The following is a 22,749-nucleotide window of genomic DNA, read 5'->3' on the forward strand; positions in this document are numbered from 1 at the left end:
GCCATTTTTACAGGTTTTGAAAGGCTCAAACCTGTTTTTACCGGATCAGAGTGGTTCAAACTGGTTTTGACCCATTCATGCTGATTACTTCCGGTTCTTAATTGCTCATTCTGGGTCTGACCGGTTTTCTGGATTTTCCAGATTTGGGCCATTTTTACTGGTTTCGACTGGTTCAAACCAGTTTTTCCCATCTCAGAGCGGTTTAACATGTTTCAACCCATTTATGCTGATTACTTCCTGTTCCGACTTTGTCATTTCAGGTCTGGCTGGTTTTCCGGTTTTTACATGTTTTTGGCCAATTTTTACTGGTTTCGACCGGATCAAACCAGTTTTTACCAGTTCAGAGCGGTTCAAAGTTGTCTTACCCCGTTTATGACGATTACTTCCAGTTCCGACTTGGTCATTCTGGGTCTGACCGGTTTTCCGGTTTTTACTGTTTTTTGACCATTTTTACCGGTTTTGACTGGGTCAAACCAGTTTTTACTGGTTCAGAGTGGTTCAAACCCATTTTAAACCATTCATAACGATTACTTCCGGTTCTGTCTTGGTCATTCCCAGTCTGACTGGTGTCTGGTTTTTACCGGTTTTTGGCCATTTTTACTGATTTTGACCGGTTCAAACTGGTTTTTACCAGTTCAGAGTGTTTCAAACCACTTTTGATCACTTCATGCCAATTACTGCGGTTCTGACTTGGTTATTCTGGGTCTGACCAGTTTTCCGGTTTTCACCGTTTTTTGGCCATTTGCCCCAGTTTCAACCAGTTCAAACCAGTGTTTACCGGTTCAGAGAGTTTCAAACTGTTTTTGACCCTTTCATGACGATTACTTCGTTCTGACTTGGTCATTCTGGGTCTGACCAGTTTTCGGGTTTTTCCAGTTTTTGGCCATTTTTACTGATTTAGACCGGTTCAAACTGGTTTTTACCGGTTCAGAGTGGTTCAAACTGCTTTTGACCATTTCATGCCGATTACTTGCAGTTCTGACTTGGTCATTCAGGTCTGTCCGGTTTTCCCGTTTTTACCAGTTTTGGCCATTTTTACAGGTTTCGACTGGTTCAAACCCGTTTTAACTGGTTCAGAGCGGTTCAAACCGCTTTTGACCCGTCCATGCCGATTACTTCCAGTTCTCATTTGGTCATTCCGGGTCTGACCAGTTCACTGTTTTTTACTAGTTTTTGGCTATTTTTACCATTTTTGACTGGTTCAAACCAGTTTTTACCATTCCAGAGCAGTTCAAACTGGTTTTGACCTGTTAACGGCAATTATTTCTGATTCCGACTTGGTCATTCCGGGTCTGACTGGTTTTCCATTTTTTACCATTTCTTTTGGCCATTTATACCAGTTTTGACCAGATCAAATCAGCTTTTACTGGTTCAGAGCGCTTCAAACCGGTTTTAACCTGTTCATAACGATTACTTCCGGTTCTGACTTGGTCGTTCCGGGTCAGACTGGTTTTTGGGTTTTACCGGTTTTTGGCCATTTTTACTGATTTTGACTGGTTGAAACTGGATTTTACTGGTTCAGAGCGGTTCAAACTGCTTTTGACCACTTCATGCTGATTACTTGCTGTTCCAACTTGGTCATTCCGGGTCTGTCCGGTTTTCGTGTTTTTACCGGTTGTTGGCTATTTTTACCGGTTTCGACCAGTTCAAACTGGTTTTCCCCGGTTCAGAGTGGTTCAAACCTGTTTCGACCCATTTATGCTGATTGCTTCCGGTTCCAACTTGGTCATTGCGGTTCTGACCGGTTTTCTGGTTCTTACCAGATTTTGGCCCTTTTTACCGGTTCCTACCAGTTCAAACCAGTTTTGACCCGTTGAGACCAAGTAGGTTTGATTCCAACTTGGCCATTCCAGGTCTGACCGGTTCCGGTTTTTACCAGTTTTTGGCCATTTGTACAGGTTTCAACCAGTTCAAACTGGATTTTCCCGGTTCAGAGCTGTTCAAACCGCTTTTGAACCTTTTATGCCGATTACCTCCAGTTCTGACTTGGTCATTGCAAGTCTAACTGGTTTTTAGTGGGTTTTGGCCAATTTTATTGGTTTCTACTGGTTCAAATCAGGCTTTTCCAGTTCAAAGCAGTTCAAACCTGTTTTGAGTCATTCAGGCCGATTACTTCTGGTTTCTACTTGGTCATTCTATGTCTGACCGGTTTTCCAGTTTTTAGCGGTTTTTGGCCATTTTTACCAGTTTTGGCAGGTTCAAACTGCTTTTTCCCGGTTCAGAGCTGTTCTAACCGCTTTTGACCTGTTCATGCCGATTACTTCCAGTTCAGACTTGGTCATTCCGGGTCTGACCGGTTTTCCGTTTTTTACTGGTTTTTGGCCAATTTTACCGGTTTTGACTGGTTCAAAACGGTTTCTACCAGTTCAGAGTGGTTCAAACCGTTTTTGACATGTACATGCAGATTACTTCCAGTGCAGACTTGGTTGTTCTGGGTCTGATGAGTTTTCCAGTTTTTACGTGTTTTTGGCCATCTTTACTGGTTTGGAAACCGGTTTTTCCCAGTTCAGAGTGGTTCAAACCGCTTTTGACCTGTTCATGCCAATTACTTCAAGTTCCAACATGGTCATTCCGGGTCTGACCGGTTTTCCAGTTTTTACTGGTTTTTGGCTACCTTTACCGATTTGCACTTGTTCAAAGCAGTTTTTACCGGTTCAGAGCAGTTCAAACCGATTTTGACCCATTCATGCCAATTAGTTTTGGTTACAACTTGGTCATTCCGGGTCTGTATGGTTTTCCCGTTTTTCCAGGTTGTTGGCCATATTTATAGGTTTCGCCCGGTTCAAACCAGTTTTTTTCCAATTCAGAGCGATTCAAACCTGTTTCGACCCATTCATGCCAATTGCTTCTGGTTCTGACTTTGTCATTACGTGTCTGACCAGTTTTCAGTTTTTACCAGTTTTTGGCCATTTTTACTGATTTTGACCGGTTCAAAGTGGTTTTTACTGGTTCAGAGCGGTTCAAACCGCTTTTGACCACTTCATGCCGATTGCTTCTGGTTCTGACTTGGTCATTCTGGATCTGACCAGTTTTCCTGTTTTTACCAGTTTTGGGCCATTTTTTACCAGTTCCAACCGGTTTAAACCAGTTTTGAGATGTTCAGACTGATTAGGTTTGAATCCGACTTGGTCATTCCGGATCTGATCGGTTTTCCGGTTTTTACCAGTTCTTGGCCATTTTTTACCAGTTCTTGGCCATTTTTACTGGTTTCGACTGGTTCAAACCGGGATTTACTGGTTCACAGCGGTTCAAACCTGTTTTGACCCATTCAGGCCAATTACTACGTGTGCAGACTTGGTAATTCCAGGTCTGACCGGTTTTCCAGTTTTTACTGGTTTTTGGGCATTTTTACCAGTTTGGATCAGTTCAAACCGGTTTTTCCCAGTTCTGAGCAGTTCAAACTGCTTTTGACCTGTTCATGCTGATTAATTCTGGATCCGACTTGGTTATTCTGGGTCTGAACGGTTTTCCAGTTTTTTACCGGTTTTTGGCCATTTATACTGGTTTTGTCTGGTTCAATCTGGTTTCTACCGGTTCACAGCGGTTCATACCGGTTTTGACCCAATCATGCCGGTTACTTCCTGTGCAGACTTGGTCATTCCAGGTCTGACCGGTTTTCGGTTTTTACAGGTTTTTGGCCATTTTTACTGATTTTGACCAGTTCAAACAGGTTTTTACTGGTTCAGAGCAGTTCAAACCGCTTTTGACCACTTCCTGCCAATTACTTCTGGTTCTGACTTGGTCATTGTGGGTGTAACCAGTTTACTGGTTTTTAACGGGTTTTGGCCATTTTTACAGGATTCGACTGCTTCACACTGTATTTTCCCAATTCAGAGTGGTTCCAGCCGGTTTTGACCCGTTCATGCCGATTATCTCAGTTTCTGACTTGATCATTCCATGTCTGATTGGTTTTCTGGTTTTTTTCCAGTATTTGGCCATTTCTACCGGATCCGACCAGATCAAACCAGTTTTTAAAATTTTGTTGTTGTTGTTGTTTATTTTCATTTATTTGAGAGTGACAGACACAGAAAGAGGCAGAGAGAGAGAGAGAGAGAGAGACAGAGGGAGAGGGAGAGGGAGAGGGAGAGAGAGAAAGAATGGGTGCGCCAGGGCCTCCAGCCACTGAGAATGAATTCCAGACACGTGCGCCCCCTTGTGCATCTGACTAATGTGGATCCTGGGGAATCGAGCCTCGAACCAAGGTCCTTAGGCTTCACAGGCAAGCACTTAACCATTAAGCCATCTCTCCAGCCCTCAAACCAGTTTTGACCTATTCAGAGCAGTTCAAACTGGTTTTGACCTGTTCATGCCGATTACTTCCGTTGTAGACTTTATCATTCCGGGTCTGACCTGTTTTCAGTTTTTACTGGTTTTTGGCCATTTTTACTGATTTTGACCGGTTCAAACTGGTTTTTACCAGTTCAGAGCAGTTCAAACTGCTTTTGACCACTTCATGCTGATTACATCCGGTTCCGACTTGGTCATTGCGGGTCTGACCGGTTTTCCGGTTTTTACCAGATATAGGCCATTTTTACACCTTCCTCCGGTTTACCGGATTTTACTGGTTCATAGCGGTTCAACCCGGTTTTGACCTGTTCATGCTGATTTGTTCCACTTCAGACTTGGTCCTCACGGCTCTGAATGGTTATCCGGCTGTTACCGGTTTTAGGCCATTTTTACCAGATTCAACTGGTTTTCCGATATTTACCGGCTCAGAGCGGTTTCATCAGGTTTTGACCCGTTCATGCCGATTTCTTCTGGTTCAGACTTGGTCATCACGGGTCTGACCCCTTTTCCGGTTTTTACCGGTTTTAGGCCATTTTTCCGGTTTTGACCAGTTTAACCAGTTTTTACTGGTTCAGAGTGGTTGAAACCGGTTTTGACCCATTCATACCAATTTCATCTGGTTCACTTTCCTATCTTGGCTGTGACCCCTTTTGTGGTTTTTACCAGTTTTAGGCCATTTTTCTGGTTTCTACAAGTTTTCCGGATTTTACTGGTTCATAGCAGTTCAATCTGGTTTTCACCTATTTATGCTGATTTCATCTGGTTCAGACTTGGTCACCCCAGCTCTGATTGGTTTTTACCGGTTTTAGGCCATTTTTACAGGTTTCGACTGTTTTTCCAGTTTTTTACTGGTTCAGAGTCATTCAATCTGGTTTTGAACCGATCATGCTGATTTGTTCCACTTCAGACTTGGTCATTGTGGTGGTTTGATTCAGGTGTCCCCCATAAACTTAGGTGTTCTGAATGCTAGCTCCCCAGCTGATGGATATTTGGGAATTAATGCCTCCTGGAGCGAGTGTATTGTTGGGGGCGGGCTTATGGGCTTTATAGCCAGTTTCCCCATGCCAGTGTTTGGCACACCCTCCTGTTTCTGTGGTCCATCTTATGTTGGCCAGGGGGTGATGTCCACCTTCTGCTCATGCCATCGTTTTCCCCTGCCATTGTGGAGCTTCCCCTCGAGCCTGTAAGCCAAAATAAATCTCTTTTTCCCAGAAGCTACTCTTGGTTGGGTGATTTCTACCAGCAATGCGAACCGGACTGCAACAGTCATCCTGGCTATGACTGGTTTTCTATTTTTACTGGGTTTTGGCCTTTTTTTTTTACCAGTTTCGGCCTGTTTACCAGATTTTTCTGGTTCTGAGCTGTTTAATCTGGTTTTGACCCATTCATGCCAATTTCTTCAGGTTCAGACATTGTCATGATGGCTCCGACCGGTTTTTCGGTTTTTACCGGTTTTAGGCCATTTTTACCAGTTTTGACCAGTTTTCCAGATTTCCGTGGTTCAGAGCATTTCAATCCGGTTTTGACCTGTCCATGCCGATTTCTTCTGTATCAGACTTGGTCATCCCGGTTTTGAACATTTTTCCAGTTTTTACCAGTTTGGGGCCATTTTTAGCAGTTTAGACTGGTTTACCGGATTTTACCAGTTCAGAGCGGTTCAATCCAGTTTTTACCCATCCATGCCGATTTCTTCTGTATCACACTTGGCCATCCTGCCTTTGACCGTTTTTCCAGTTTTTTACCAGTTTTAGGCCATTTTCCCAGTTTCGACTGATTCAACCGGTTTTTACAGGTTCAGAGCTGTTGAAACCAGTTTTGACCCGTTCATGCTGATTTCATCCATTTCAGACTTGGTGATGCCGGCTCTGACCCCTTTTCTGGTTTATACCGGTTTTAGGCCGTTTTTACCCCTTCCTCCAGTTTACCATATTTTACCGGTTCATAGCGATTCAATCCCATTTTGACCCGTTCATGCTGAGTTGTTCCACTTCAGACTTGGTCATCACGGCTCTGAATGGTTTTTCAGTTGTTACCGGTTTTAGGCCATTTTTACCAATTTACCAGATTTTTTTTGGTTCAGAGCTTTTTAACCCGGTTTTGACCTGTTCATGCCGATTTCTTCTGGTTCAGACTAGGTCATCACGGCTCTGAACGGTTTTTTGGTTTTTACCGATTTTAGGACATTTTTACCGGTTTCAACAGGTTTTCCAGATTTTACTGGTTTGTTGAGGTTCAATCCGGTTTTGACCCATTCATACTGATTTCTTCTGGTTCAGACTTGGTCATCCCGGCTCGGACTGATTTTCCTGTTTTTACCAGTTTTAGGCCATTTTCCAGGTTTTGACCAGTTTTCTGGATTTTACCGGTTCATAGTGGTTCAATCTAGTTTTCACCTGTTCATGCCAATTTCATCCGGTTTAGACTTGGTCACCCCAGCTCTGACCGGTTTTCCGGTTTTTACTGATTTTAGGCCATTTTTCCGGTTTCGACCAGTTTTCCGGATTTTACTAGTTCATAGTGGTTCAATCCAGTTTTCACCCGTTCATGCCGATATCAACTGGTTCAGAGTTGGGCATGCCGGCTCTGACCGGTTTTCCAGTTTTTACCGGTTTTAGGCCATTTTTACCAGTTTTGACCATTTTACCGGTTTTTAACGGTTCAGAGTCGTTCAATCCGGTTTTGAACCAATCATGCCGATTTGTTCCACTTCAGACTTGGTCATGCCGGCTATGACCGGTTTTCTCTTTTTACTGGTTTTTGGCCATTTTTACCGGTTTCGACCGGTTTACCAGATTTTTCTGGTTCTGAGCTGTTCAATCTGGTTTTGACCCGTTCATGCCGATTTCTTCAGGTTCAGACATGGCCATCCCGGCTGGAGCCCCTTTTGTGGTGTTTACCGGATTTAGCCCATTTTTACTGGTTCTGACCAGTTTTCCAGATTTTACCTGTTCAGAGTGGTTGAAACCGGTATTGACCCGTTCATGCCGATTTCATCCGGTTCAGACTTGGTCATCCCGGCTGTGACCCCTTCTGTGTTTTTTTCCTGTTTTTGGCCATTCTTACCAGTTTCGACAGGTTTTCCTGATTTTACCTGTTCAGAGGGGTTGAAACCAGTTTTGACCCGGTCATGATGATTTCATATGGTTCAAACCTGGTTATCCCGGCTGTGACCCCTTTTGCGTTTTTTTTTTTCTTTCTTTCAATTTTTGGCCCTTTTTACCAGTTTCGACAGGTGTTCCTGATTTTACCTGTTCAGAGTGATTGATACCGGTTTGGACCCGTTCGTGCCGATTTCATCCGGTTCAGACTTGGTCATCCCGGCTGTGACCCCTTCTGTGGTTTTTTCCTGTTTTAGGCCATTCTGACCAGTTTCGATAGGTTTTCTGGATTTTACCTGTTCAGAGGGTTTGAAACCGGTTTTGACCCGGTCATGACGATTTCATCTGGTTCAGACCTGGTTATCCCGGCTGTGTCCCCATTGGCGATTTTTTCCAATATTTGGCCATTTTTACTGGATTCGGCATTTTTTCTTGATTTCCCGGTTCAGAGGGTTCAGAAACCGTTTTGACCCGGTCATGCCAATTTCATCCGATTCAGACCCGGTCATCCCGGCCTAGTACCCATTGGCAATTTTTTCCAATTTCTGGCCATTTTAACTGGATTCGGCAGGTTTTCTGGATTTTCCCAGATCGGAGGGGTCAGAAACCATTTTGACCCTGTCATGCCAATTTCACCCGGTTCGGATCCGGTCATACCAGACCAGTCTTCATTGGCGATTTTTTTCCAATTTTTGGCCACTTTAACTGGATTCAGTAGGTTTTCTGGATTTTTCCCGTTCAGAGGCATCGGAACCCATTTTGACCAGTTCATGCCGATTTCATCCGGTTCGGAGTCGGGCATCCCGGACGAGTCCCCATTGGCGATTTTTTTCCCAATTTTTGGCCATTTTTAACGGATTCAACAGGTTTTCTGGATTTTCCTGGTTCAGAGGGATCAGAACCCGTTTTGACCCCGTCATGCCGATTTCATCCGATTCGGACGCAGTCATCCCGGGCCAGTCCCCATTGGCGATTTTTTTCCAATTTTTGGCCATTTTTATCGGTTTCGGCAGGTTTTCTAGATTTTTCCGATTCAGAGGCGTCGGAACCCGTTTTGACCCGGTCATGCCAATTTCCTCCGCTTCGGACCCGGTCATCCCGGATGAGTACCCCTTGGTGATTATTTCCAATTACTGGCCTTTTTTTTTAAACCAGTTTTGGCAGGTTTTCTGGATTTTCCTGGTTCAGAGGCATCAGAACCCATTTTGACCCGGTCATGCCGATTTCAACTGCTTCGGATCCGGTCATCCCGAACGAGTCCCCATCGGCGATTTTTTCCAATTTTTGGCCATTTTTACCGGTTTCGGTAGGTTTTCTGGATTATCCTGGTTCAGAGGGTTCGAAACCTGTTTTAACCCAGTCATGCCGATTGCCTCCGCTTCGGACCTGGTTATCACGGACAAGTCCCCATCTGTGATTTTTTCCAATTTTTGGCCATTTTTACCGCTTCTGGCAGGTTTTCTGGATTTTCCCGGTTCAGAGGGGTCCGAACCCGATTTCACCCGGTCATGCCGAGTTCACCCAGTTCGGACACTGTCATCCTGGACGAGGCCTGATTGGCGATTTTTCCCACTTTTAGGCCATTTTTACTGCTTCCGGCAGTTTTTCTGGATTTTCCCGGTTTAGAGGAGTCGAAACCCGTTTTGACCTGGTCATGGTGATTCCATCCGCTTTGGTACCGGTCATCCCGGACGAGTCCCCATTGGTGATTTTTTCCAACTTCTGGCCATTTTTACTGGTTTCGTCAGGTTTTCTAGATTTTACCAGATCCGAGAGGTCGAAACCCATTTTGACCTGGTCATGCCAATTTCCTCCTCTTCGGACCTGGTCATCCCAGTTCGGGCCGATAATCCCAACAGAGTCCCCATTGATAATTTTTTCCAATGTTTGGCCATTTATACCCGTGTCGGCAAGTTTTTTGGATTTTCCTGGTTCAGAGGGGTTGGATCCTGTTTTGACCAGTCATGGCGATTTCACCCGGATAGGACCAGGTCATCATGGAAGAGTCCCCATTGGCGATTTTTTCCAATTTTTTACCATTTTTACTGGTCTCGACAGGTTTTCTGAATTTTTCAGGTTCAGAGGGGTCGGAACCCGTTTAGACCCCGTCATCCTGAATTCACCCTGTTCGGACCCGGACATCCCGGACGAGTCCCCAATAGCGATTTTTTCCAATTTTTATCCATTTTTACCCGTTTCGGCAGGTTTTCTGGATTTTCCCAGTTCAGAGGGGTTGGTACCCGTTTTGACCGGTCATGCGGATTTCACCCGGATCAGATCCGGTCATCCCGGACCAGTCCCCACTACCAATTTTTTCCAATTTTTGGCCATTTTTACCCGTTTCCGTAGGTTTTCTGGATTTTCCCAGTTCAGAGGCGTCGGAACCCGTTTTGACCAAGTCATGCCGATTTCATCCGATTCGGAGCTGGTCATCCAGGATGAGTCCCCATTGGTGATTTTTTTCCAATTTTTGGCCATTTTTACCGCTTCCGGCAGTTTTTCTGGATTTTCCCGGTTCAGAGGGGTCAGAACCCTTTTTGGCCCGGTCATGCCGATTTCATCCGGTTCGGACCCATTCATCCTGGACAAGTACCGGTTGGCGATTTTTTCCAAATTTTTTACCATTTTTACCAGTTTCTGCAGGTTTTCTGGATTTTCCCAGTTCAGAGGGGTCGAAACCTGTTTTGACTCAGTCATGGCGATTCCATCCGCTTCAGACCCGGTCATCCCAGACGAGTCCCCATTGGCGATTTTTTCCAATTTCTGGCCATTTTTACTGGTGTCGGCAGGTTTTCTGGATTTTTCCGGATCCGAATGGTTGAAACCCATTATGACCCGGTCATGCCGATTTCCTCCGCTTCTGACCTGGTCATCACAGATGAGTACCCATTGGCGATTATTTCCAATTACTGGCCTTATTTTTACCGGTTTCGGCAGGTTTTCTGGATTTTCCCGGTTCAGAGGCATCGGAACCCGTTTTGACCCGGTCATGCCAATTTCATCTGCTTTGGATCCGGTCATCCCGAACGAGTCCATTGGTGATTTTTTCCAATTGATGGCCATTTTTACCAGTTTTGGTAGGTTTTCTGGATTTTCCTGGTTCAGAGGGTTCGAAACCTGTTTTGATCCAGTCATGCCGATTTCCTCCGGTTCGGTTCTGGTCTTCCCGGACAATTCCCCATTGGCGATTTTTTCCAATTTTTGGCTATTTTTACCCGTTTCCACAGGTTTTCTGGATTTTCCCGGTTCAGAGGCATCAGAACCTGTTTTGACCAAGTCATGCCAATTTCATCCGTTTCAGAGCTGGTCATCCTGGGTGAGTCCCCATTCGCGATTTTTTTCCAATTTTGGGTCATTTTTACCGGATTCAGCAGTTTTTCTGTATTTTCCAGGTTCAGACGGGTCAAAACCCATTTTCACCCATTCATGACGATTTCACCCGGTTCACACCTGGTCATCCCGGACGAGTCCCCATTTTGATATTTTCTAATTTTTGGCAATTTTTACCGGTTTCAACAGGTTTTCTGGATTTTCCCAGTTCAGAGGGGTCGGAACCAGTTTTGACCCGGTCAACCGATTTCATCCAGTTTGGTGCCAGTCATCCCGGACGAGAACCCTATGGCAATTTTTTCCAATTTTTGGCCATTTTTACCAGTTTCGGCAGCTTTTATGCATTTTCCTGGTTCAGAGGGTTCGGAACCTGTTTTGACCCAATCATGCCGATTTCATCCGGTTTGGATCCGGTCATCCTGGACGATTCCCCTTTGGCGATTTTTTTCCAATTTTTGGCCATTTTTACCCATTTTGGTAAGTTTTTTGGATTTTCCCGGTTCAGAGGGGTTGGAACCCATTTTGACCCGGTCATGGCGATTTCACCCGGTTCAGACCCGGACATCCTGGATGAGTCCCCATTGGTGATTTTTTCCAATTTTTGGCCATTTTTTACTGGTTTCGACAGGTTGTCTTGATTTTTCCGGTTCAGAGGGGTCAGAACCCATTTTGACCCCATCATCCCGAATTCACCTGGTTCGGACCCGGTCATCCCAGATGAGTCTCCGTTGGTGATTTTTTCCAATTTTTGGCCAGTTTTACTGCTTTTGGCAGGTTTTCTGGATTTTCCCGGTTCAGAGGGATCGAAACCCGTTTTTTTTTTTGGCATAAATGTATTTATTACACAAATATAGTTAAGTGGCCAGCAACAAACAGGGAAAGATATTATAATATAAAAGAGCTGAAAGATTCATAAATAAAACTTCCTCCAATTGATGAGGTAAACATCTTAGTCAAGAAATGTACAAAGGACATGGATGTAATTTCAAAGAAAATTTAAAAGACCAGTAAGCATTTCTAAATGTCCAACTACATTAGCAATAGTCAGAGTATTTTGTGCTCTTCTGTTTTTTTTTGCTGTTTTTAAATATTTTATTTTTTAAAATTTTATTTTTTTTTATTATTATTTTCCATGATTATTAAAAAAATCCCATGGTAATTCCCTCCCTCCCAACCCCCCACACTTTCCCCTTTGAAATTCCATTCTCCATCATATTACCTCCCCATCACAATCATTGTACTTACATATATACAATATCAACCTATTAAGTACCCTCCTCCCTTCCTTTCTCTTCCCTTTATGTCTCCTTTTTAACTTACTGGCCTCTGCTACTAAGTATTTTCATTCTCACACAGAAGCCCAGTCATCTGTAGCTAGGATCCACATATGAGAGAGAACATGTGGTGCTTGGCTTTCTGGGCCTGGGTTACCTCACTTAGTATAATCCCTTCCAGGTCCATCCATTTTTCTACAAATTTCATAACTTCATTTTAACTGGTTTTTACCAGTTCAGAGACGTCGAAACCCGTTTTGACCCGGTCATGCCGATTTCATCCGCTTCGGTCCTGGTCATCCCGAACGAGTCCCCATTGGCTATTTTTTCCAACTGATGGCTATTTTTACCAGTTTCGGTAGGTTCTGGATTATCCCGGTTGAGAGGGCTCGATATCCGTTTTGACCCGGTCATGACGATTTCCTCCAGTTCGGTCACGGTCTTCCCAGACAAGTCCCCATTGGCGGTTTTATCCAATTTTTGGCCATTTTTTACCAGTTTCCGCAGGTTTTCTGTATTGTCCTGGTTCATAGGCGTCAGAACCCGTTTTGAACAAGTCATGCCAATTTCATCCCATTTGGAGCTGGTCATCCCGGATGAGTCCCCATCAGTGATTTTTTCCAATTTTGGGCCATTTTTACCGGATTCGGCAGGTTTTCTCAATTTTCCCGGTTCAGACGGGTCGAAACCCATTTTGATCCGGTCATGCCGATTTCATCCACTTCAGACCCGGTCGTCCCGGACGAGTCCCCATTGGTGATTTTTTCCAATTTATGGACTTTTTTCCGGTTTATGCAGGTTTTCTGGATTTTCCCGGTTGAGAGGTGTTGAAACTCGTTTTGACCTGGTCATGCCGGTTTCATCGGCTTCCGACCCGGTCATCCCAGACGAGTCTCTATCGGCGATTTTTTCCCATTTTTGGCCATTTTTTCTGCTTTCGGCAGCTTTTTTTTGATTTTCCCGGCATAGAGGCGTCAGAACCAGTTTTGACCCGGTCATGCCGATTTCATCTGGTTCGGAGCCAGTCATCCCGGACGAGTCCCTTTCGGCGATTTTTTCCTACTTTTGGCCATTTTTACCCGTTTTGGCAAGTTTTTTGGATTTTCCCGGTTCACAGGGGTCGGAACCCATTTTGACCCGGTCATGGAAATTTCACCTGGTTCGGACCCATTCATCCCGGATGAGTCCCATCAGGTGATTTTTTCCAATTTTTGGCCATTTTTCCTGGTTTCGGCAGGTTTTCTGGATTTTCCCGGTTCAAAGGGGTCAGAACTGATTTTGACCCGGTCATGCCGATTTCATCTGGTTCGGTGCTGGTCATCCTGGACAACATCCTTTGGCGATTTTTTCCAATTTTTGGCCAATTTTCCTGGTTTCGGCAGGTTTTCTGGATTTTCCCGGTTCAGAGGGGTCGGAACCGGTTTTGACCCGGTCATGCCGACTTGATTCGATGCTGACCCGGTCTTCCCGGACCAGTCCCCATTGACTGTTTTTTCCAATTTTTGGCCATTTTTACCAGTTTCGGCAATTTTCTGCATTTTCCCAGTTCAGAGCGGTCAGAACCCATTTGACCTGGTCATGTGGATTTCACCCGGTTCGGATCCGGTCATCCCGGATGAGACACCATGGGCGATTGTTCCACATTTTGGCCATTTTTACCACTTCTGGCAGCTTTTCTGGCTTTTCCTGGTTCAGAGGGGTTGGAACCTGTTTTGAACCGGTCATGCCGATTTCACCCGGTTCTAGTCTGGTCATCCTGGACGAGTCCCCATTGGCGATTTTTTCCACTTTTTAGCTATTTTTACCACTTCTGGAAACTTTTCCATATTTTTTCGGTTCAAAAGGGTCGGAATTGTTTTTGACCCGGTCATGCCGATTTCAGCTGGTTCGACCAGGTCGTCCTGGGGGAGTCCCCATTGTCGATTTTTTCCACGTTTTGTCCATTTTTACCGCTTACGGCAGCTTTTCTGGATTTTCCCAGTTCAGAGGGGTCGGAACCCGTTTTGACCCGGTCATGCTGAATTCACCCAGTTCGGACCCGGTCATCCCGGACGAGTCACCATTGGCGAATTTTTCCACTTTTTGACCATTTTTACCACTTCCAGCAGCTTTACTGGATTTTCCTGGTTCAGAGGGGTCGGAACCCATTTTGACCCTGTCATGCCGATTTCACCCGGTTCGCACCCGGTCAAACTGGACGAGACCCCATGGGCGATTTGTTCCACTTTTTGGCCATTTTTTACTGCTTTTGGCAGCTTTTCTGGGTTTTTCCAGTTCAGAGGGGTCGGAACCCGTTTTGACCCAGTCATGCCAATTTCAACCGGTTCAGACAAGGTCATCGTGGACGAGTCACCATTTGCAATTTTTTCCACTTTTTGACCAATTTACCGCTTTTGGAAGCTTTTCTGGATTTTCTCGGTTCAGAGCGTCATACCGATTTCACCCAGTTCAGGCCCGGTCATCCCAGAGAAGTCCCCATTGGCATTTTTTTCCACTTTTCGGCCATTTATACCGCTTCTGGCAGCTTTTCTGGATTTTCCCAGTTCAGAAGGTTCGGAACCCTTTCTGACCCGGTCATTCTGATTTCACCCGATCTGGTCCGGTCATCCCTACGAGTCCCCATTGTCGATTTTTTCCACATTTTGGCCATTTTTTTCCGCTTCTAGCAGCTTTCCTGGATTTTCCTGGTTCAGAGGGGTCGGAACCCATTTTGACCCGGTCATGCAGATTTCACACCGTTCGGACCCAGTCATCCCGAACGAGTCCCCTTTGATGAGTTTTTCCACATTTTGTCCATTTTTACTGCTTCCAGCAGTTTTCTGGGTTTTCCAGGTTCAGAGGGGTCGGAATCGTTTTGACCCGGTCATGCCGATTTCACCCATTTCGGACCCGGTCATTCCGGACGAGTCCCCATCTGTGATTTTTTTCCCATTTTTGCCATTTTTCCACTTTCGGCAGCTTTTCTGGATTTTCCCGGGTCAGAGGGTTGGGAACCCGTTTTGACACAGTCATACCGATTTCACCCAGTTCGGACCCGGTCATCCGGCACGAGTCCCCATTGGCGACTTTTTCCCATTTCTGGCCATTTTTTCCGCTTTCAGCAGCCTTTCTGGATTTTCCCGGTTCAGAGGGGTTCGAACCCGTTTTGACCCGGTCATGCCGATTTCACCCGGTTCGGTCCCGGTCCTCCCAGACAAGTCCACTTCGGCAATTTTTTTCCCCATTTTTGCCATTTATCTGCATTTGGCACCTTTTCTGGATTTTCCCGGTTCAGAGTGGTTGGAAACGTTCTTGACCCCATCATGCCGATTTCACCCAGTTCAGACCCGGTCATTCCAGACGAGTCACCAGTGGCGACTTTTTCCACTTTTTGACCATTTTTACCACTTTCAGCAGCTTTTCTGGAATTTCCCAGTGCTGAGCGGTTGGAACCTGTTTTGAGCCGGTCATGCCGATTTCACCTGGCTTGGGCCCCATCATCCCGTACGAGTCCCCATTGGCAATTATTTCCACTCTTTGGCCATTTTTACCGCTTCTTGCAGCTTTTCTGGATTTTCCCATTTCAGAGGGGTCAAAACTGATTTCACCCGGTTCCACCAGGTCATCCCGGAAGAGTCACCATTGTCGATTTTTTCCACTTTTTGGCCATTTTTACCTCTTCCGGCAGCTTTTCTGGATTTTCACTGTTCAGAGGGGTCGGAACCCATTTTGTCCCGGTCATGCCGATTTCAGCTGGTTTGGACCCAGTCATCTCAGACGAGTCCCCATTGGCGATTTTTTCCACTTTTTGGCCATGTTTACCACTTATGGCACCTTTTCTGGATTTTCCCGATTCAGAGGGCTCAGAACCCGTTTTGACCTGGTCATGCTGATTTCGCCCGATTCGGGCTCGGTCATACCGGTAGAGTACCCATTGGCGAGTATTTCCACTTTTATGGTCATTTTTACCACTTCGGGAAGCTTTTCTGAATTTTCCCTGTTCAGAGGGTCAGAACCTATTTTGACCCGGTCATGCCGATTTCCCCCGGTTCGCATCTGGTCATCCCAGACAAGTCCCCAATTGGCGATTGTTTCCAAGTTTTGGCCCTTTTTACGGCTTCCGGCAGCTTTTCTGCATTTTACAGGTTCTGAGGTGTCGGAACCCGTTTTCACCCGGTCATACCAATTTCACCCGGTTCGGATCCGGTCATCCTGGTCGAGGCCCCATTGGTGATTTTTTCCACTTTTTGGCCAACTTTCCCGGTTTTGGCAGGTTTTCTGGATTTTCCCGGATCAGAGGGGTGGGAACCCGTTTTGACCCGGCGTTGCCGATTTGATCCAATGCGGATCTGGTCTTCCCAGACCAGTCCCCATTGGCGGTATTTTCCAATTTTTGGCCATTTTTACCCGTTTCGGCAGGTTTTCGGGTTTTTCCAGATTCAGAGGGCTTGAAACCTGTTTTGACCCAGTCATGCCGATTTCCTCCAGTTCGGACTCGGTCTTCCCGGACGAGTACCCTTTGGCGATTATTTTCAATTTTTGGCCATTTTTACCGGTTTCGTGAAGTTTTCTGGATTTTCCAGGTTCAGAGGGGTTGGAACCTGTTTTGACACGGTCATGATGATTTCACCCGGTTCGGAACCGGTCAACCCGGACGAGTCCCCATTTCGATTTTTTTGCCAATTTTTGGCAATTTTTACCGCTTTCGGCAGGTTTTCTGGATTTTCCTGGTTCAGAGGGGTCGGAACCCGTTTTGTCTCAATCATGCCTATTTCATCTGGTTCTGAGCCGGTCATCCCAGACGAGTCCCTTTTGGTGATTTTTTCCAATTTTTGGTCATTTTTCCTGGTTTCCACAGGTTTTCTGTATTTTACGGTTCATAGGCGTTGGAACCCTTTTGACCCAGTCATGCCGATTTCACCAGTTTCGGACCAAAGCATATGGGATCCGTACCCATTGGCGATTTTTTCTAATTTTTGGCCATTTTTACCGCTTTTGGAAGGTTTAGTGCATTTTCCCGGTTCAGAGGGGTCGGAACCCATTTTGACCCGGTCATGTCGTTTTCACCCGTTTCGGACCCGGTCATCCCGGACGAATCCCGATTGCCGATTTTTCCCAGTTTTTGGCCATTTTTACCTCTTCTGGCAGCTTTTCTGGATTTTCCTGCTTCAGAAGGGTCGGAACCCATTTAGACCCGGTCAGGCCAATTTCACTCAGGTCAGACCTGGTCATCACGAACATTTCCCATTGGCGATTTTCCCACTTTTTGGCCATTTTTTACCACTTCCGGCAGCTTTTCTGGATTTTCCCGGTTCAGAGGTGTCGGAACCCGTTTTGACCCGTTCATGCCGCTGTCACCCAGTTCGGACCTGGTCTTCCTGCAAGAGTCCCCATTGGCGATTTTTTCCACATTTTGGCCATTTTTTCCGCTTTCGGAAGATTGTCTGGATATTCCCGGTTCTGATGGGTCGGAACCTGTTTTGGCTCGGTCATGCCGATCTCTCCAGTTTCGGGCCAGTTCATCCCGGACGAGTCCCCAATGGCGATTATTTCGACTTTTTGGCCATTTTAACTGCTTCTGGCAGCTTTTATGGATTTTCACGTTTGAGAGGTTTCTGAACCCGTTTTGACCTGGTCATGCCGATTTTACCCGGTTCGGATCTGGTCATCCTGGTGGAGTCCCCATTGGCGATTTTTTCCACTTTTTGGCCAATTTTTCAGGATTCGGCAGGGTTTTTGGATTTTCCTGGTTCATATGGGTTGGAACTGGTTTTGACCTGGTCATGCCTATTTGATCCAATGCGAACCTGGTCTTCCTGGACCAGTCCCCATTGGCGGTATTTTCCAATTTTTGGCCATTTTTACCCGTTTCGTCAGGTTTTCTGGATTTTCCCAGTTCAGAGGGCTTGAAACCCGTTTTGACCCGGTCATGCCGATTTCCTCCTGTTCGGACCCGGTCTTCCTGGACGATTCCCCATTGGCGATTTTTTCCAATTTTTGGCCATTTTTACTGGTTTCGTGAAGTTTTCTGGGTTTTCCTGGTTCAGAGGGGTCAGAACCCGTTTTGAGACAGTCATGACGATTTCACCCGGTTCGGAACCGGTCATCCTGGACAAATCCCCATTTCGATTTTTTTCCAATTTTAGGCAAATTTCACTGCTTTCAGCAGGTTTTCTGGATTTTCCCGGTTCAGAGGTGTCGGAATCCGTTTTGGCCCGGTCATTCTTATTTCATCTAGTTCAGAACCTGGTCATCACAGACGAGTCTCTTTTGGTGATTTTTTCCAATTTTTGTCCATTTTTCCCAGTTTCCACAGGTTTTCTGTATTTTACGGTTCATAGGCGTTGGAACCCTTCTGACCCAGTCATGATGATTTCACCACTTTCAGACCAGGGCATCTGGGAACTGTCCCCATTGGCGATTTTTTTCCAATTTTTGCCCATTTTTATCAGTTTCGTGAAGTTTTGTGGATTTTCCCGGTTCAGAGGGGTCGAAACCCATTTTACCCCTTCATGTCGATTTCACCCGGGTCTGAACTGGACATACCTGACGAGTCCCCATCAGCGATTTTTTCCATTTTTGGCCATTTTTTCCTCTTTCAGCAGCTTTTCTGGATCTTCCCGTTTCAGAGGGTCAGAACCCGTTTTGACCAGGTCTTGCCGATTTCACCCGGTTTGGACCCAGTCATTCCGAACGAGTTCCCATCGGCAATTTTTTCCCATTTTTGGCCATTTTGACCGCTTTCGGCAGCTTTTCTAGATTTTCCAGTTCAGAGGGGTAGGAAACCGTTTTGACCCGCTCATGCTGATATCACCCGGTTGGGGCCACGTCATCCCGGACGAGTACCCAGTGGCAATTATTTCCACTTTTTGGCCATTTTAACCGCTTCCGGCAGCCTTTATGGATTTTCGTGTTTCAGAGGTTTCTCAACCCGTTTTGACCCAGTCATGCCGATTTCACCTGGTTTGGATCCGGCCATCCCGATCGAGTCCCCATTGGCGATTATTTCCAATTTTGGCCAATTTTCCCGGATTCGGCAGGTTTTCTGGATTTTCCCGGTTCAGAGGGGTCAGAACCCATTTTAACCCATAATGCTGAATTCACCCGGTTCGGACCCAGTCATCCCAGATGAGTACCCATTGGCGATTTTTTCCCATTTTTGGCCATTTTTCTGGCTTTCGGGAGCTTTTCAGGATTTTCCCGGTTCAGAGGGGTTGGAACCCATTTTGACCTGGTCCTGCCGATTTCACCCGGTTCGGACCCAGTCATCCCGTACACGTCCCCATCGGTGAGTTTCTCCCATTTTTGGCAATTTTTTCCACTTTCGGCAGCTTTTCTGGATTGTCCCGGTTCAGAGGAGTCAGAACCCGTTTTGACCCGGTCATGCCAATTTCTCCCGGATCAGACCCAGTCATCCCGGACGACTCCCCTTCGGCGATTTTTCCCATTTCTGGCCATTTTTTCCGCTTTTGGCAGCCTTTCTGGATTTTCCTGGGTCAGAGAGGTCGGAAACCGTTTTGACCCAGTCGTGCCAATTTCACTCGTTTCGGACATTCCGGACGAGTCCCCATCTGTGATTTTTTCCCATTTTTTCCACTTTTGGCAGCTTTTCTGGATTTTCCCGAGTCAGAGGGTTCGGATCCTGTTTTGACACAGTCATGCCGATTTCAACGGGTTCGGACCCGTTCATCCCGCACCAGTCCCCATCGGCGACTTTTTCCCATTTTTGGCCATCTTTTCCCCTTTCAGCAGCTTTTCTGGATTTTCCCGTTTCAGAGGGGTCGGGACCCGGTTTGACCGGGTCATGCCGATTTCACCCGGTTCCAACCCGTTCATCCCTGACAAGTCCCCATCAGCGAGTTTTTCTCATTTTTGGCCAATTTTTCTACTTTCGGCAGCTTTTCTGGATTTTCTTGGTTCAGAGGGATGGGAACCCATTTTCACCCTGTCATGCCGAATTCACACGGTTCGGACCTGGTCATCCCGGACAAGTCCCCATCGGCGATTTTTTCCCATTTTTGGCCATTTGTTCCGCCGCTGGCAGCTTTTCAGGATTTTCCCGGTTCTCAGGGGTCGGGACCCGTTTTGACCTGTTCATGCCGATTTCACCCGGTTCAAACCTGTTCATCCCAGACGAGTCCCCGTCAGTGAGTTTTTCCCATTTTTGGCCATTTTTTCCACTTTAGGCAGCTTTACTCCATTTTCCCAGTTCAGAGGGGTCGGAACCCGTTTTGACCCGGTCATGCCGATTTGACCCTGTTCGGACCAGGTCATCCCAGATGAGTCCCCATCGGCAATTTTTTCCTGTTTTTGGCCATTTTTTCCCCTGTCGACAGGTTTTCAGGATTTTCCTGGTTCACAGTGGTGGAACCCGATTTGACCCGGTTATGCCGATTTCTTCCGATTCAGACCCGGTCATCCCGGACGAGTCCCCATCGGGGATTTTTTCCCCATATTTGGCCATTTTTTTTCGCTTTCGGCAGCTTTTCTGGATTTTCCCAGTTCAGAGTGGTTGGAAACCCTTTTGACCTGATCATGCCGATTTCACCCGGTTCGGACCCAGTCATCCCGGATGAGTACCCATCAGTGATTTTTTCCCATTTTTGGCCATTTGTTTTGCTTTCGTCAGGTTTTCTGGATTTTCCCGGTTCACAGGGGTTGGAACCCGTTTTGACCCGGTCATGCCGATTTCACCCAGTTCGGACCTGGTCATCCCAGACGAGTTCCCAGTGGTGTTTTTTTCGCATTTTTGGGCATTTGTTCTTTCAGCAGCTTTTATGGATTTACCCGGTTCAGAGGGGCTGGAACTGTTTTGACCCGGTCATGCCGATTTCACACTGTCTGGACCCGTTCATCCTGGACGAGTCCCCATCCGCAATTTTTTTCCCATTTTTAGCAATTTTTTCCGTTTTCGGCAGCTTTTCTGGATTTTCCTGGTTCAGAGGAGTCGGAACCCATTTTCACCCTGTCATGCCGATTTCACACGGTTCGGACCCGGTCATCCTGGACGAGTCCCCATCGGCAATTTTTCCCATTTTTGGCCAATTTTTCCGCTTTTGGCAGCTTTTCAGGATTTTCCCGGTTCACAGGGGTTGGAACCTGTTTTGACCCGGTCATGCCGATTTCACCAGTTTCAGACCAGGGTATGTGGGAACCGTCCCCACTGGCAATTTTATCAACTTTTTGGCCAATTTTCCCGGATTCGGCAGGTTTTCTGGATTTTCCCGCTTCAGAGGGGTTGGAACCAATTTTGACCCAGTCATGCCGATTTGATCCAATGCGGACCTGGTCTTCCTGGACCAGTCCCCATTGGCGCTATTTTCCAATTTTTGGCCATTTTTACCCGTTTCGGCAGGTTTTCTGGATTTTCCCAGTTCAGAGGGCTTGAAACCCGTTTTGACCCGGTCATGCCGATTTCCTCCTGTTCGGACCCGGTCTACCTGGACGATTCCCCATTGGTGATTTTTTCCAATTTTTGGCCATTTTTACCGGTTTCGTGAAGTTTTCTGGATTTTCCCGGTTCAGACGGGTCGAAACCCATTTTGACATGGTCATGACGATTTCACCCGGTTCGGAACCGGTCATACTGGACAAGTCCCCATCGGCGACTTTTTCCCATTTTTCGCCATTTTGTCTGCTTTCGGCAGCTTTTCTGGATTTTCTTGGTTCAGAGGGGTCGGTACCTGTTTTGACCTGGTCATGCCAATTTCACCCGGTTCGGACCCGGTCATCCCGGACGAGACCCCATCGGCGATTTTTTACCATTTCTGGCCATTTTTTTCCGCTTTCGGTAGCATTTCTGGATTTTCCAGGTTCAGAGGGATAGGAAAACGTTTTCACCCAGTAATGCCGATTTCACCCGGCTCGGACTCAGTCATTGCAGGCGAGTCCCCACCGGCGATTTTTCCCATTTTTGGCCATTTTTTCCGCTTTCGGCAGCTTTTCTGGATTTTCCCGGTTCACAAGGGTTGGAACCCGTTTTGCACCAGTCATGCCAATTTCACCCTGCTCAGTTCCGGTTTTCCCTGATGCATCCCCATCGGCGACTTTTTCCCATTTTTGGCCATTTTGTCTGCTTTTGGCAGCTTTTCAGGATTTTCCCGATTCACAGGGGTCGGAAACCGTTTTGACCCGGTTATGCCAATTTCACCAGTTTCAGACCAGGGCATCTGGGAACCGTCCCCATTGGCGATTTTTTCCAATTTTTGGCCATTTTTACCGGTTTCGTGAAGTTTTCTGGATTTTCCCAGTTCAGAGGGGTCGGAACCCGTTTTGACCCCTTCATGTTGATTTCACCTGGGTCTGAACCAGACATACTTGACGAGTCCCCATCAGAGATTTTTTCCAATTTTGGCCATTTTTTCCGCTTTCATCAGCTTTTCTGGTTTTTCCCATTTCAGAGGGGTCGGGACCCATTTAGACCAGGTCATGCCAATTTCACTTGGTTCAGACCCGGTCATTTTGAACGAGTTTCCATTGGCATTTTTTCCCATTTTTGGCCATTTTGTCTGCTTTCGGCAGCTTTTCTAGGTTTTCCTGGTTCAGAGGGGTAGGAAACCATTTTGACCCGCTCATGCCGATATCACCCGGTTTGGGTCAGGTCATCCCAGACGAGTCCACAATGGCAATTATTTCCACTTTTTGGCCATTTTACCCGCTTCCAGCAGATTTATGGATTTTCGCATTTCATAGGTTTCTCAACCCGTTATGACCCAGTCATTCTGATTTCACCCGGTTCGGATCAGGTCATCCCGGTCGAGTCCCCATTGGCGATTTTTTCC

The sequence above is a fragment of the Jaculus jaculus genome, chromosome 20 (assembly GCF_020740685.1).
Source record: "Jaculus jaculus isolate mJacJac1 chromosome 20, mJacJac1.mat.Y.cur, whole genome shotgun sequence".
Lineage (NCBI taxonomy): Eukaryota > Metazoa > Chordata > Mammalia > Rodentia > Dipodidae > Jaculus > Jaculus jaculus.